This window comes from Canis aureus, chromosome 18, assembly GCF_053574225.1.
Source record: "Canis aureus isolate CA01 chromosome 18, VMU_Caureus_v.1.0, whole genome shotgun sequence".
Taxonomy (NCBI): domain Eukaryota; kingdom Metazoa; phylum Chordata; class Mammalia; order Carnivora; family Canidae; genus Canis; species Canis aureus.
This window is the reverse complement of record NC_135628.1, coordinates 55,580,263-55,595,655: the sequence shown is the minus strand read 5'-3', so window position 1 is coordinate 55,595,655 and position 15,393 is coordinate 55,580,263. Positions and strand designations below refer to the sequence as shown.

The 15,393-nt window shown below is 49.2% G+C and overlaps 1 long non-coding RNA gene across 1 annotated transcript in view; it reads right to left on the bottom strand.

Annotated features, from left to right (window-relative positions):
• The window catches only part of LOC144289121 (uncharacterized), a 101,277-nt gene that overhangs the window by 85,150 nt on the left and 734 nt on the right, over positions 1-15,393 (bottom strand). The window lies entirely within an intron of this gene.

The window sequence follows — 15,393 nt, the reverse complement described above, 5'->3', positions numbered from 1 at the left end:
AAGCTGACCTGAGTGTCTCCTCCTAGGGCAGCTGGCTCACAGCCCCTGGGCAGGGATTGGGAACAGAGGGTCCTGGAGCCTCCCTGGAATCCACCAGCCACAGAAAATGAGATTTTAGCAGAAAAGGAGGTCGGTCGGTCCACCAACACCTCTGCCCTGCCCTGTGTGTATGCAACCATGTGCACACGCATCCCCACTCACCCATGAGTTCTCCAGCCAACAGTAGCTGAGTCACTGTATCATGAGTCAGTAAGAGGTTATGAGTGAGGTGTTCTAGGTTGCAAAATGCAAAATCAGGTGTTTTCCAACAACTGAGGATGACGCTAGGAACACACCCCCGTGGACAGGATATTACTTATGTGAACAGTGAGTCCACAGCTGGTCAATGTTCAAGTGGCAACTATAAACATCCCAGATCTCCCAAATGCTTCTCAAACTATCAGATTTCCTGTCAGTCCAGGTGCAAGGAAGGGAGGTTGGTGCTGAGAAGGGGGCAATGAGGAGGAAGCTGGTCCCTGACCCTAAGGGGACCCCAGGCCATCAGAGGAGCCACTAACACACACAGAAGGCTGCCAAGGAGGCTCTAACAAACTAAATTCTGTGAGAGTACCAACCATGGGTCAAGGGAGGTGTCCCAAATGAGGCAGCACTGGAGCCAAGCCTTCACCTCCGAGTGGGATCCGAACTATCTTGTAGTGCAGACACGTGAGCGTGGCCAGGGTATGACAGGCCTGTCTGGAAGCAGGCCAGAGGAGTTAGAGCACAAGCTACTTGAGAGCTGATGAGTCTAGAAAAAAAGCAGAGCCAGGTCACAGAGGACTTGAATGTTGTGATGTCTGGATTTTATTTGCTCCAGGAAATGGGTTTTTAGCAAAGGCTTTCTAGTATAGCACAGATCTCAGAGGCTGACTGTCTAGGTTCAAGGCCCAGCTCTGCCGCTTATTATGTGGCCCTTGGAAAAGATGCTCAACCTCTGTGCACTTTAGCTTTCCCATCTGTTAAATGGGATAATGTGTTTCATCAATTACAAGATGTACCCTTCTTTTTCACATTTTAAAATGTGGAAAATCATTAGCTACTGGCAAGAATGACAGGATGACATCAGCTGTGCATACATATCAAATATTGCAGAATCAATGTCAGTTGTTTAGGAGAAAATCCATACTTATAAGACATACTACATCACTGTTAATGGCACAGAGAATATTCTGGGGGGGGGGACATAAACACTGAGGACTTCAAGGTTTGTTTTGTTTTTTTTTTGACTTCGAGTTTTATTTTTATTTTTATTTTTTTTTAAAGATTTATTTATTTATTCATTCAGAGAGAGCGAAGAGAGAAGCAGAGACACAGGCGGAGGGAGAAGCAGGCTCCATGCAGGAAGCCTGATGTGGGACTTGATCCCGGGTCCCCAGGATCACACCCCAGGCTACAGGCGGCGCTAAACCGCTGCGCCACTGGGGCTGCCCTGACTTCGAGTTTTAAAATAATTCGAAGGATGGATCTCCGAAGATGAGAAAATTTCAAGAACACCTAGGCTAATTTCCTTCATTTATAAACTTAAGTATGCACAAGGTAAATATGTGATTTTGAAAACTTATGTCTAAACAAGTTTAAAAGAGCTCTTTCATTAAATATATAAAAAGTTGAAGTAAGAAAGGACTGTGTCATGATATTTTTAGTGCTACAAAAATAAGGTGCATCTTACAATAGACAGCATCTTCAAGTCCATGAGATATGGGCATAATCACATATACCTCATACGACTGTTAGGAGGGTTAAATGAGTTCATATTTATACTAACCACTCATAATGGTACTGGCACATAATGATTCCAGTATACATGTTATCAAATAATCTAATTTGTGTCTTAGAAACATCCTAGCAGGGCTGTACAGTAGAGGAGGGAATGGGGTCAGAGGGCAGGAGAGCCCTGAAGGGTCTGGGACAGTGATGTGAGAGCCCATGTCAATCATCACCATGTGGACAGACAAGTGCCAGGCGGGCTGGAAAGAATTTTGGAGGTGGGGCCTCACACATCTGATACCATGTGTGTGTACTGAGGAAGAGGGAGGAGGTGAAAACAGCACCCGGGAACCTGAGATGGGAAATGCAGAGAAGCAGATATAGGGAGAATGACATATGTGGGTCATGTTGAGTGGGGACGGATGTGGGACATGCAAGTGAAGTATCTGGCACGAAGCTGGAAATTAAAGTTTAGGGCTCAAAAGAGGCATCCAGGATTGCACAACAGGGAAGGGGAAGGAAGGAAGCAGGGAAAGAGGAAGGGGAGCTAACGGGACTCCTTCCTGCTACCACACACTGCTGGTATCACTGCTGGAGCACTCAAGTTCTCTTTACTATCTGAGGTATTTGTATATTTGTCGGGCTCCCCCACTAAAGAGTGACCTGAGGGCAGGGATCATGTCTCCCTTATATTTGTAACCCGGTGCTTAGCCCAAAACCCAGCACATGCTGGCCATTCCATGAAGATTTGTGAGTACCACACCCTTCAAGAGTAGAAGCCTTGACGCCCTGTGCTCTGGTTCATTTGCTCATCACTCTCCTGCTCCCTCAATCTTTGTTTGGCAACTGTAAAACAAAACTGATTTGGAACTGATTTGCTGCATGTTCCCTGCCGGCATCAACACTTACCAGGTAAGGAGGGAAATGAGAGGGACAAGAGAGAGGCCAGGAGCGGTGACAAACAAGGCAAGGTAAGTGAACACACATGAGAGAGAGAAATGAGGACATTCCAAGGTTGGCCAGGAGTCTCTGCTTGCTGTCTCCTGCTGTGGCCTCAGTGTCCCCACCCCCCCCCACCCCCAGAAATCCCACCGTCTTAGCTTTCTAGTTCAAGCAGTGTCTGAAAGGGGATGGGAAGAGGAGGAGCTTAGTTGCAGGGCCATCCACCTTCCTGTGGCTGGGTGATCATAGCCAAATCCTTCACCTCCCTGGAAAGGTCTCAGTTTCCTCATCTGTGCCCTGAGGAGGTGGATGGATGTGGATGCCTCCTACTTCTCTACTCAGAGCCTCCCATCAGCATGCAGGGAGAGCTGGCTGCACCACACAAATTTACCTTTCTGGTGCTTTGCGAGCAGTTTTCAATGGTCCCCTGTCGTTCTGGCCTTGTCATTCTCCCCCACTCTCTGTCTCTGCTATTTTCATATCTATCACCTTCCTCCAGACTCTGCTCTGAATCACACAGTGGGTCTATCGGGGTCTACCACCAGGGTCAACCCTATGATAGCCTCCCCTAATGGTCTCAGAGCATCCCACACCCCACACCCCAAAGGCCTGGATGTCAGTCCCAGGCAAGCTCCTGGGATTACATAATTGTTCTGGGTGAGTCACCGTCCAACTCAAGGAAAGTCTGAAAGGGAAGTTAGGGACCACCCCCTAGTCCACACCCTTAGCAATAATGGGCTTTCTGATGAATCCCTACTCTTAGGGGATGGTCCAGTAGTCCTACCCCGCTTGCCCCCAGGGACAGGAAAAGGGGCAGCCCATAACCTTCCCAGTGTGAGCAGGCCCTGATAAATGGCAGATGGGGCAGCCCTACCCTGGGGAGACAAAGGAAAACAGACACTGGATGAGATCAGGGAAACGCTGGTCCACCCTGCTCCACACCACCACACTTCCCATAGATGCCCCAGAATGAATCCAGGCTCTAATTTTAGTTGCTGCCCACCCCTTCCCTGCCTAGGCCTGTCACAGAAATGCTGGGTCTGCCTAGCCTGGGGCTATCACAGAGGTACTCCACCCACCTCTGCAACTACAGGACTTTCTAAAGCCCCATGGACCATTCCACTGCCCCCTTTGCTCTTTCCTTGCCCCCCGCTGGCTCGGAGGGCACAGAGTCACTTTACTTCAACAGAGTTCAAAAGGGGGAGCTGGGGCGCTGAACAGGGGAGGGAATACCAGGAGATCACTGGGAGCCCACAGAAGGCTGAAGCCTGAAAACAGGAGGTGGTATCTGCAAAACACTGGCTGTGACAGTCCCCTGAGACCAAGGGGCTTTACAAGGAGACTCTGGAATAGAACCAGAGTTGAGTCAGGCAGGGAGAGGAAAACAGGAGGAAAGAATAGGCCAGAAGTTCCACAGAGAGGTCCAGGAAGCCAAATGCAACATCAAGTTTTGTAGGGAGGTAGAGGGAGCAGTATGATTGGGGAATCTGAGAAATAAAAACCCCCAAAGGCCCTGAGGTATATGCAAAAAGAGGTCCTTGGAGGGTAAAGGTTGGCAAGCCAGCCCGTGCATGCACCAGTTTTCCAGAGTAAAAAGACCCAGAAGAAACAAAAGAAAAACAACACAGGTTTTGGAAATGGGTTTTCCTGGGTGAGTAGGGACAGAGGGGGCAGGCAAGGTGTGGTTTTAGCTCAGGGAGCTAAATACCAGACAAACCTGATTTTTTTTTTTTTTTTAATGCATTCTACACCTTGGTGCTTGGTTTGCCCAGTTGTCAAGACCACCACTTTCCCCAGGTGCACTGGACAGTCAGTTGAGTGGTTTGACACAGTGCATGCTGAGGGCAGAGAGCATCTTTTGTTCATACTGTTCTGATGGGTTTTTACATATTTTAAATAATATAAGTAAAACCCCATCAGAACAGCTGTCAGCCAGCACACCATACTCACAACTACCAGCTGGGTTTGTATCTCAAGCAGTGCTCAGTCTCAGGAAATACTTGCTGCTTTGAATGCTTTGAAATGATCTGAGTGAGCACAAAATTAACAAACGAAAATATCAGTCAGTTTAGTTAAGCACTAGGTTCATCCTGGGGACTGCAGTGACTTTTTTCTCCCTGAATTATGGTCCTAATGAGTGTTCTAGGCTGGCACACAAAGCTTGGAGCAGTATCACGCGGAGGGCACTGCCCCAGCTGCCTGCTGTTTTCCTTATACTGGTGAGCTCGTCCCAAACCAGGGTCGGCCCAAAGGGAGCAGCTGGGCCCTGCTGTGTTTTCAGAACTCTGGATTACCTCTGGCATCAGCAAATAGCACCAGAAAGTTCCATCAGAAACCTGGGACTAAATAAATAAATAAATAAATAAAAACCAGTGACAGCTGCCTCCCATCACCCTAATTAAAATAAATATGCAGTCCACCATGGACAGTCAGCCTTCTACTGTTCCCTGGTACTCCCTCCACACACGCACAGAGCCAACAGCCACCTGCGGAGGGAAAGAGGTCACAGCCCTTGGGGGAGAAGGGCTCCCCAGCCCCAAATGTGCCCACAACTCCTATATACCCTTTTTCCATTAACCCCATCTTCTCTGGTATCCATGGTATCGCTAGAGCCTCCCAAGCTGGGTCTCTATCTCAGGGCTTCCAAATTTGCTGTTCTCAATGGCTGGAAAACACTCCTGCCACAGGTTCTCATTCCTGCATTCCGTTCAAATATTGCTCAAAGATCACCTCCAAAAAAAGCCTTCCCTACCTGCCCTATTTTAAATAGCACCAGGGGATCCCTGGGTGGCACAGCAGTTTGGCGCCTGCCTTTGGCCCAGGGCGCGATCCTGGAGACCCGGGATCGAGTCCCACGTCGGGCTCCTGGTGCATGGAGCCTGCTTCTCCCTCTGCCTGTGTCTCTGCCTCTCTCTCTCTCTCTCTCTCTCTCTCTCTGTGACTATCATAAATAAATAAAAATTTAAAAAATAAATTAATTAATTAAATAAAATAAAATAGCACACCAGGGGCAGCCCGAGTGGCTCAGAGGTTTAGCGCCACCTTTAGTCCAGGGTGTCATCCTGGAGACATGGGATTGAGTCCCAAGTCGGGCTCCCTGCACGGAGCCTGCTTCTCCCTCTGCCTGTGTCTCTACCTCTCTCTCTGTGTCTCTCATGAATAAATAAATAAAATATTTTTTTAATTTTTATTTATTTATGATAGTCACACAGAGAGAGAGAGAGAGAGAGAGAGGCAGAGACATAGGCAGAAGGAGAAGCAGACTCCATGCACCGGGAGCCCGACGTGGGACTCAATCCCGGGTCTCCAGGATCGCGCCCTGGGCCAAAGGCAGGCGCTAAACCGCTGCGCCACCCAGAGATCCCAATAAATAAAATATTTTTAAAAATATAGCACACCAGGATGCCTGGGTGGCTCAGTGGTTGAGCATCTGCCTTTGGCTCAGGCCCCGATCCCACGGTCCTGGGATCGGGTTGTACATCAGGCTCCCCACCGGGAGCCTGCTTCTCCCTTGGCCTACGTCTCTGCCTCTCTCTCATGAATAAATAAATAAAATCTTAAAAAATAAAATAAGGGAACCCTGGGTGGCGCAGCGGTTTAGCGCCTGCCTTTGGCCTAGGGCGCGATCCTGGAGACCCGGGATCGAGTCCCACGTCGGGCTCCCGGTGCATGGAGCCTGCTTCTCCCTCTGCCTGTGTCTCTGCCTCTCTCTCTCTCTCTCTCTATCATAAATAAATAAAAATTTAAAAAATAAAATAAAATAAAATAAAATAAAATAGCACACTACCATCTAACCTTTTATTCTGTTTCCATTTTCTTCAAAGCACCCACCTCTACATGAAGTTATATTTTTATGTTTTGTTAATCTATTATGTGTTCTCACCTCCCCAACCACCCTCACCCTATTCGTTCACCCTGAGGACAGGGCCTGTTTTGCTCATTGTTGTTTCCCAAGATGCTTGAACACTGCCTGGTACTTACTAAGCTTTCAATAAATAGGTGTTTACTGAGTGAATGAAGTGTTATTCCTTCCGGGCCAACATGACCCATCTGATTTACTATCAGAATAGCTGCTGTTTCCAGTAAAAGGGGAGGTGGAGAGTTCCTATTCACGGATATCACAAGGCCACCTACCAGATAGCAGCACAGGCATGACCATCATGCTAGTCTCCTTGTGCCAAGCCCTCTGATAGGTTCCCTACAGGTGTTAAATCTTTTATTCCTTGTGGTCACCGTACCCATATGGCATTTTCATTCCCATTTAACAGATGAGAAACTAGGACCCAGAAAAGAAACTTGACTCTGCCTCTCTCTCTCTCACTCTGTGTCTATCATAAATAAATAAATAATTCTTTAATTAAAAAAAAAAAGTAAGAAAGAAACTTGAAGTTTCTCAAGCTCACTGACCTAATCCATGCTAAAGCCTGGACTTAAAAAGTTCCTTGAAGCTTTTTCCTAGAACAAAACTTGAGCAACTGGACCATTCCTACCAACACCCCCTGCCAACATCTCCTCCTCCCCAGGCCCAGATACTTTTCCATCTTCCCTACCCACAGCACTGACAGCACTGAAGGAGTTAATGAGGCTTGTCCTGCCTCCAACCCAACTTCCCAGAAACTCATCAAAGCCTTGAGGGGTAGGGGTGAGGATGAGAGAAGAGGAGGGGGAAGGAGGAAGGGAGAAAGTGGCAGAGGGCAGGCTGTGAGGTTAAATGAGCTCCTCTCTATTAGGGCCCCCCAGATATCTCAGTGCAGCAAAGGGCTCACTCAGACCCTCCACCCTTTCCCTGAACCTGATAGACATCTCCCAAAGTTATCTCAACCACAAAAGGAAACTGTCAGCCCAGCAGCAGCTGGGTTCCCCAAGCCCAGGCTGCCTGGGACAATGGGGCGGGGTTTCCGGCAGGGGACTGCAGCAAGATGGGAGGCAGGGCCCCAGGCTGGCCTGTGGAAGGCAGAAACTCAGGGCACCAGCAGGCAGCTGAGAGATGCGGGCTCCGGGATCCCCAAGCTGCTAATCCACTGCATGTCTCAGGGACAAGTCACTTCTCCTGGGGACAGAGGGACAAAGGGACAGAGTCATCCCACACCCATCCTCACGGCTGTGAGGAGATGGACAAGGGTAAGGAAGAAGGAAGGCTGGTTCAGAAGGAATACCCTTTAGGAAAAATGGTTTCTCAGCCTTAGTAAGCTTCCCATGTGCCACGCTCTCTGGGCAGTTTGTAAATATCATCTCAGTTGACCCTCCACCACACCCTGTGTGGTAGGTCCCTTTCTTGTTCCCACTTTACAGAGAGGAAATAAAGCTCAGAGAGATCAAATAATTCATCCCAGTCACTTCCATACTGCATTTCTAATTTTATTTTTATTTTACTTTAAAGAATTTATCCATGAGACACAGAGAGGCACAGGAAGACTCTCAACCACTGAGCCAGCCCAGGCATCCCTACATTTCTAATTTTAAAGGAAAATGAGTTTAGCCCTGCCATTTTGCACCCATTCTCTTCACCATCAATACAACTGGAAGCCTGGAGCCTGAAACCTTCACAAGTATGAGGATATTTGTGTTGTCTGCAGGGACCACCTCTGGCCTGGCTAGGCCACATACAGCATGGGCACAATGACAAATGTATGGAGATGTGGGAATTTTGTTGTCCTTTTCCAACCCTGATTATACACTTCCGGCTTTACTCAACATCAGTTTCTGGCATCTCTGGGCATGGCCGTCTCACCACATGGGAGAGGACAGGGTGGGGATCCAGAGATTTGAATTTCAGGCTCAATTCTGCTACTCACCAGCAGCATGATCTCCATGTGTCAGATGCTGGGAAATTGGCTCACATAGGAGACTTTGAAAAGTCCATGGTGAGCTGGAGACCCCTGCCCTGCCACTCTGTATAAAGCATTTGGAAGTGAGATTGTGACAGAGCAGGAAAAAGAAGCACTCTTTCCAGAGTGTGAAGAAGGATACCAGTGATGTCAACACTGGCTCAGCAGAGTCCTGCTGGGGATGTCCAGGCAGAACCAGGTCTCCCAGGAGGCCCCGTTCTGCAATATCAACTCACATATGACACATACACCTGACACAAGATCCAAGGTTGAACCTGGACATAACAAATCCTCAGGGGTTCCCTGGGTGGCACAGCGGTTTAGTGCCTGCCTTTGGCCCAGGGCGTGATCCTGGAGACCCGGGATCGAATCCCATGTCAGGCTCCCGGTGCATGGAGCCTGCTTCTCCCTCTGCCTATGTCTCTGCATCTCTCTCTCTCTCTCTCTCTCTCTCTCTCTATCATAAATAAATAAAATTTTTTTTAAAAAAAGGAAAAAAAAAAGTCCTCAGTCTATCCAAACATGAGTTATGCCACCTGGTTTCCTTCCCCCTCAGGTACAATCTTCTTGATCACGCACATAGTTTATCTGAACCTCATAAACCCCAGAAACCAGGTTATTGGCCAAAGGGGCCCAGGAAACACAGAGATCTTTAGGACTATTAATAGCAGAAGAAACAAAATCGCCTTCTTGTAAGACATCACTTTTAGAGCGCTGTCTCTGAAGAACCTGTACAGACAGATTCCAGAAGTAATTGTTGATGCTGAAAGTTCATGTTTGAAGAGGGTGTTTGACAACATCCAGACCAAAGAGCCAGTTGATTTTTCTAGGTGTAACCCTGGTACCTCAGCAGACCCTTTGAGGTTCCTGTCAATTCTATTTTTGTCCCTGTGTCTGGGAAAACTGACTAAATTTCCTTTTATTTGGAACCAAGCCCAACTCTGAAGTTGGGTGGATGTAGCCACACTTCCGCACCCAAATTTCCGTAGGTTTGAAAACAACACTGGGTGTTGCAGAGAACAGCTGTGCTAACAAGCACGGTTCTTATCTGTCGGAGCCTAGTCCTGCCGGGGTGTCCTGGAGAGCTGGGGCAATGACTGAAGAGTGGCCAGCCACACCCAACAGGGGCCAGAGTTACAAAGAAACTGGTTCATCAGATAAGGAGCCTACAAGAAAACACTTAGAAAGGACCAGAAGAGTCAACGCACCATTGTGAGGGACTCTCCCCCTGCAAAAACTGCCTCCAAAACTTCTTCCAGAAAGACCAGCCTGATTATCCTCAGGACACTTGAACCGCCTCATTCCTCTGCATTTTCTACAGCCATGTCTGAACTGACACAGGCTGGACACGGTGGGCACCACACTGAGTGTTCCCGTCTCTCTGTCCACAGGTTCTAGCTTGCTCACCAACTGTGTGGCCAACTACAAGCCTCAGAGGGCAGGCAGGCACCTCTGTCCACACTGGAGACTTTCTACATCTGCCTCACTGCCTCATTGGCCCTCAACCCTTGCTATACATCAGAGGCATCTAGAAAGCCTAAAAATTACCCCTCAATAGGGGTTCTGATTTAAGTGGTATGGGATGGGACTCAGATTTTGGCTTTATCTTTTTTTTTTTAACCTTGGCATTTTCTCTTTTTTTAAAAGTTTTATTTATTTATTCATTCATGAGAAACACACGGGTGGGGGGGGGGGCAGAGACACAGGCAGAGGGAGAAGCAGGCTCCACGCAGGGAGCCCGACTGGGTCGGGATCACACCCTGGGCTGAAGGCAGCGCTAAACCGCTGAGCCACCCAGGCTGCCCACCTTGGCATTTTCTAAGTGTGCAACCAAGGCTGAGGACATCTGCTCTGGAGTGTGGACACCAGCTTGGAGCCAAAGACTACTCTCTCTAAAGGTTGAGAGGGTGATGCAGGTAATCCAGGGAAGAGTAATAGAATCTCCTCCTGTAGCCATCTTTAGAGGAAGCAAAGAGACCAACATAGAACATCACTGGACCAGGGTTGCTGGCTTGAGGAAGGAAAGTGACCCCAGAATACAATCTTCCTCCTATCCAAAGAAGAGATATGACTTCTGGGCAAGGGAGATATTAAAATATTTATTAATGGGTGTGGCACAGGTACTGGTCCATCAAAATAAGTCACTGGCCATCAGGATGGATACCTGCTGAATGCCACCCCAGCTGCTAGGGCTTCTGAACCCATCCTTTAAAACTTACCTCAACAGTCACTACTCAATAAACATTTCACTTTTTTACATTTCTAATTCCTCTTTTAAGAGTATAAAATTAGGATTTGCTCAAAATAGAAAACCAAAATCATCCACAATCCACCATCCAGAGACAACCACCATGAACACACATATAGAGAGTCCTTTCTCCCCTCCTGCTTAGAAAGCTCACCCGTGTCTTCCTCTGCTCCTTTCTGGCAGGTGCTTATTTGATGGGTATAAGGTATCCCACCTGCAGTCAAAGGAAGAAAGTCTAAATGACCCTAAAACCTCCCCAGGTCACTTTTATCACTTTCCATTACCCTAAGGGAGTAAGAAAGGAAATCCGAGTCCCATTTGAAGAGAAAGGGAAAGTGAGAAACCAGGATGGGATGGCACCTGCCAGGGGCAGACTGAGGCAATCAGCAAACATTCCTGGAGTGCAAGGAATTTGACAAAGCTGTGTCTGTCACCCCAGTCTCCACCCTTGAGGACATCACTATATAATTATAAAGAAATCTGAGGGCAGCACGGGTGGCTCAGTGGTCTTGGCGCCATCTTCGGCCCGGGGTGTGATCCTGGAGACCTGGGATCGAGTCCCACGTCAGGCTCCCTGCATGGAGCCTGCTTCTCCCTCTGCCTGTGTCTCTGCCTCTCTCTCTCTCTCTCATGAATAAATAAAATCTTAAAAAAAAAAAAAAAGGAAATTTGACAGACTCCCCCCACCCTAACTACTGAGATTTAATGAACTAATAAGTATAAAGCGCTTAGACTAGTACCTAGAACACAGTAAGGGCTCTCTGAGTGTTTGCTGATAATCATATTTTTATTTCATTTTATTTTTAAACATTTTATTTATTTATTCATGAGAGACACAGGGACAGAGAGAGGTAGAGACACAAGTAGAGGGAGAAGCAAGCTCCATGCAGGGAGCCCAACGCAGGACTCGATCCTAGGTCCCCAGGAGGATCAGGCCCTGAGCTGAAGGCGGTGCTAAACCACTGAGCCACCCAGGCTGCCCTAATCTTATTTTTATTGCCCAAGACATTTTGCATGCATATTCCAAGAGAGTGATAAAGATCAAAAGGGTTCTTTGTTTGGAGGAAGGAAAGACTGTTAGGGTTGGGGGGGTGGGGAGGAGTTCCTGGATCCTGAGAGCAGTCAAAGACCCTGCCAGCCTGAGGGGATCCCTGGGTGGCTCAGCGGTTTAGCGCCTGCCTTTGGCCCAGGGTGTGATGGAGTCCCGGGATCGAGTCCCACATCAGGCTTCCTGCATGGAGCTTGCTTCTCCCTCTGCCTGTATCTCTGCCTCTCTCTTTCTGTGTGTCTCTCATGAATAAATAAATAAAATCTTAAAAAAAAAAAAAAAAAAAAAAAAAAAAAGACCCCAGCCCTGAGCTTTGGAAATACCCCAGGGGATGCAGGAACTTGGACAGCCACCCACCCAGCTGGGCCCTGCACCTTGCAATGGAGATCGCACACTCCATAATTTAACTATCCTCAGGGACCCCTGGGTGGCTCAGCGGTTGAGCGTCTGCCTTCGGCTCAGGGTGTGATCCCAAATCTGGGGCTCAAGTCCTGCATCAGTTTCCCTGCAAGGAGCCTGCTCCTCCCTCTGCTTGTGTCTGTCTCTCTCTGTCTCTCATAAATAAATAAATAAAATCTTAAAAAAGAAAAACAACAACTCTTCTCAGGTTTAGGAGTGGTGGGATAAGGGGGGTGCCTGACTAACTCAGTCAGTAGAGCATGTGACTCTTGATCTCAGGGTCATGAGTTCAAGCCCCACACTGGGAGTAGATTACTAAAAAAATTAACATATGGAAAAATGAAAAGAAAGAAAAAGAAAAAAAGTAGTTTATTTGTTTTTAAATAGAAAGGAATGATGGGATGGATGAAGTAGGTGAGATGCAGACCAGGCAATTTTTTGTTTTTTTTTTTCCAAAGATTTTATTTATTTACTCACGGGGGTGGGGGGGGGGGTGGGGGGGGGCAGAGACACAGGAAGAGACACAGGATCAGGCCCTGGACTGCCTGCAGGGGGCACTAAACCGCTGAGCCACCGGGCTGCCCAGTTTTAAGAAGACAGTCACAAGTCACAGCACAGCTATTCACATGGCAGCTGCTGGCTGAGGCTGCTCCGAGTCTGTAAGCTGCAGGGAAACCCCAAGGAGGCCTGAGGGAAAGACCTGGGAAAGGCCCTACTGCACTGGAGAAGAGAGGGGTTTTTAGAGTCCCAATAAGGAACAGAAAGGGAAGAGGGGAGCGCCCCGGTGGCTCAGTGGTTTAGCGCTGCCTTTGGCCTGGGGTGTGATCCTGGAGACCCGGAATCAAGTCCAGCATCAGGCTCCCTTCATGGAACCTGCTTCTCCCTCTGCCTGTGTCTCTGCCTCTCTCTGTGTCTCTCATGAATAAACAAAATATTTAAAAAAAAGAGAAAGGGAAGAGGGGGCTGGCAGCCGGTGCTGAGGAACAAGGATGCAGAGTGTACCAGGTTATCCACTGGGCAGGGAAGTGCTGCTGGGGGATTGATGTGTGAAATGCCCTCTTCCTGACCTCCACAAAGCCTCCAGTAAAATCCACTCTTCCTCCAGGACTTAGGCTGGATTAAAGGCTGTAACAAAGTGTCTGCTGACCCCAAGACTGGCATGGGTGGGCACAGAGGCCCCCCGCCCCCCCCCCCCCCCCCGCCAGGGGTCTTCATGAGGCTCACAGAAGCTGCTCTTCATATTCATTTCAAACCAACCTGGGTTCCAAGAGATAAACCAGAAAGGACATAAGACCAGCCTTATAGGAGGACCTGGGGAATGTAAGACCCAACACCAGAGGGGTGGGGGGCTGTGGAGAAGAGGTGCATGGGCTACTTCACACACAAGATGTTCGTGCAAAAGACTTCAAAAGAAAACACAAAGTCCTCTCCTTGTATATATATTATCTGTCTTGTCACTCCAGCCACTGGGTGGTGGATCCCGACATAGTGGTGTAGGAGGGGTTGGCCCCTTTGATCCACTCTTATCTACCCTAGAGCAGTGTGAGGCCCAGGGCTCCCCATCTCAGCTAGGCCAGGCCTATAATTCATACACTCCGGCCTCCTGGCTTCAGAGGGGCTTTGATGGTGAAACTGCAGTCCTAGCTGGTACCAGCCACACCCTCCCCCAGGCTCTGGGGATTAGGGCGTGGGGGGGCAACTGCATTCCTGCAGACCACCTCACCTCCAATCCCCTGCTGGTGGGGCCTCTCAGGCTTCTGTGGGCCTGGCCCAGAGGCTCTAATGGCCCATGAGGAAAATTGTGTAGCATTTCAACCGGAGAAATGAGGAAGTGAGATTGTTTCTCCTCAGGAACCTCAGGCCTTCCTCTGAGACAAGCCCTTTCCAATGGCATCCGTGTGAGTCAACCCCCAGTGCCTGGAGCCCGGAAGCACCCTCCTTGGTGCTGGGCAGACCTGCCTTAGCAGTTCCAGGAGAGAAAGAGCCAGCTAGCAGCAGTGGGACAGGGTCACCTACTTGCTGCTTCCACCCCTGACAAGTGTCAGCCTTCGCTGCTCTCTAACAAGGCAGGGTCTTTGCCCTGGATAAGGGTATCCATCTACTGCCTATTCAACCATAAGCTCCTTTGAGGGCAAAGCTGTGCCTTCAGTCCCTATATCTCAGGATTTGGCATAGGTCTCTGCGGAGAAGGGACACGGGCACTTCCAGGAGGCTTCCTTCTGCTCATGACCTATGCCTTTCATTTGTCCTTGGTGGCACGAGAACCTGTCCAGGACCAGAGCTGATCGGGGAATCAGAACTCCTGGGTCTAACCTGTTCTGCTCTCTGCAGCAGCTGCCCCACCCGTGAACCCCACACTGGCAGTGGTGGAGGGAGGTGGGCTGGGCTCTTTGGCTGAAGGCTCCCTCCACCACGGCTTTCAGAAGCCTGTGGAGATGTGGCCAGCCCCACAAAGAGCTGTGTCCCTTGAAGTGCTTCCAGTTAACATTTCCTCCCTGGAGGAGATAAACAGCAGGCCCGATGACATCAGCGTGGCTGCCTAGGGCTTAAAGCAGGAGGACTGACTATTCAGGGGCTCCTCTGAATTCCAGTTTGTGTGTTGGTGCTACTCTCTCAGCAATGTCATCTCTCGCCTTCACAACAATCTCCAGAGGCGGGGAGAGCAGATATTACTGTCTGATTTATCCATGAGAATTTCTTTCCAGACTAAGAAAATTTAAATGGGGACGCCTGGGTGGCTCGGCGGGGACGCCTTTAGCCCAGGGCGTGACCCTGGAGACCCGGGATCGAGTCCCACGTCGGGCCCCCTGCATGGGGCCTGCTTCTCCCTCTGCCTGTGTCTCTGCCTCTCTCTCTCTGTGTCTGTGTCTCTCATGAATAAACAAATAAAATATTTAAAAAAAATAAAATAAAACCTAGAGTCTACGAAAAAGAAAGAAATGACAGAAAGATTCTTACGCGGCTTGCCCAAGACTTCACCACCACCACGTGAGAGCCAGACTTGAACGTCAAGCTCCCGGCTCTTGCCTGCGAACCGCATGTGCTAGGGCAGAGCCGGCTCCCGAGGCTCCCAACGCGGGTCTCTCCCCCCTGACCCTGGGACTCGGGAGGCGGGAGGGAAGGGCCAAGCCGTCGGACGCGAACTCCAGGGTGGGGATGCACCCCACCTCCCACTCCTGCCC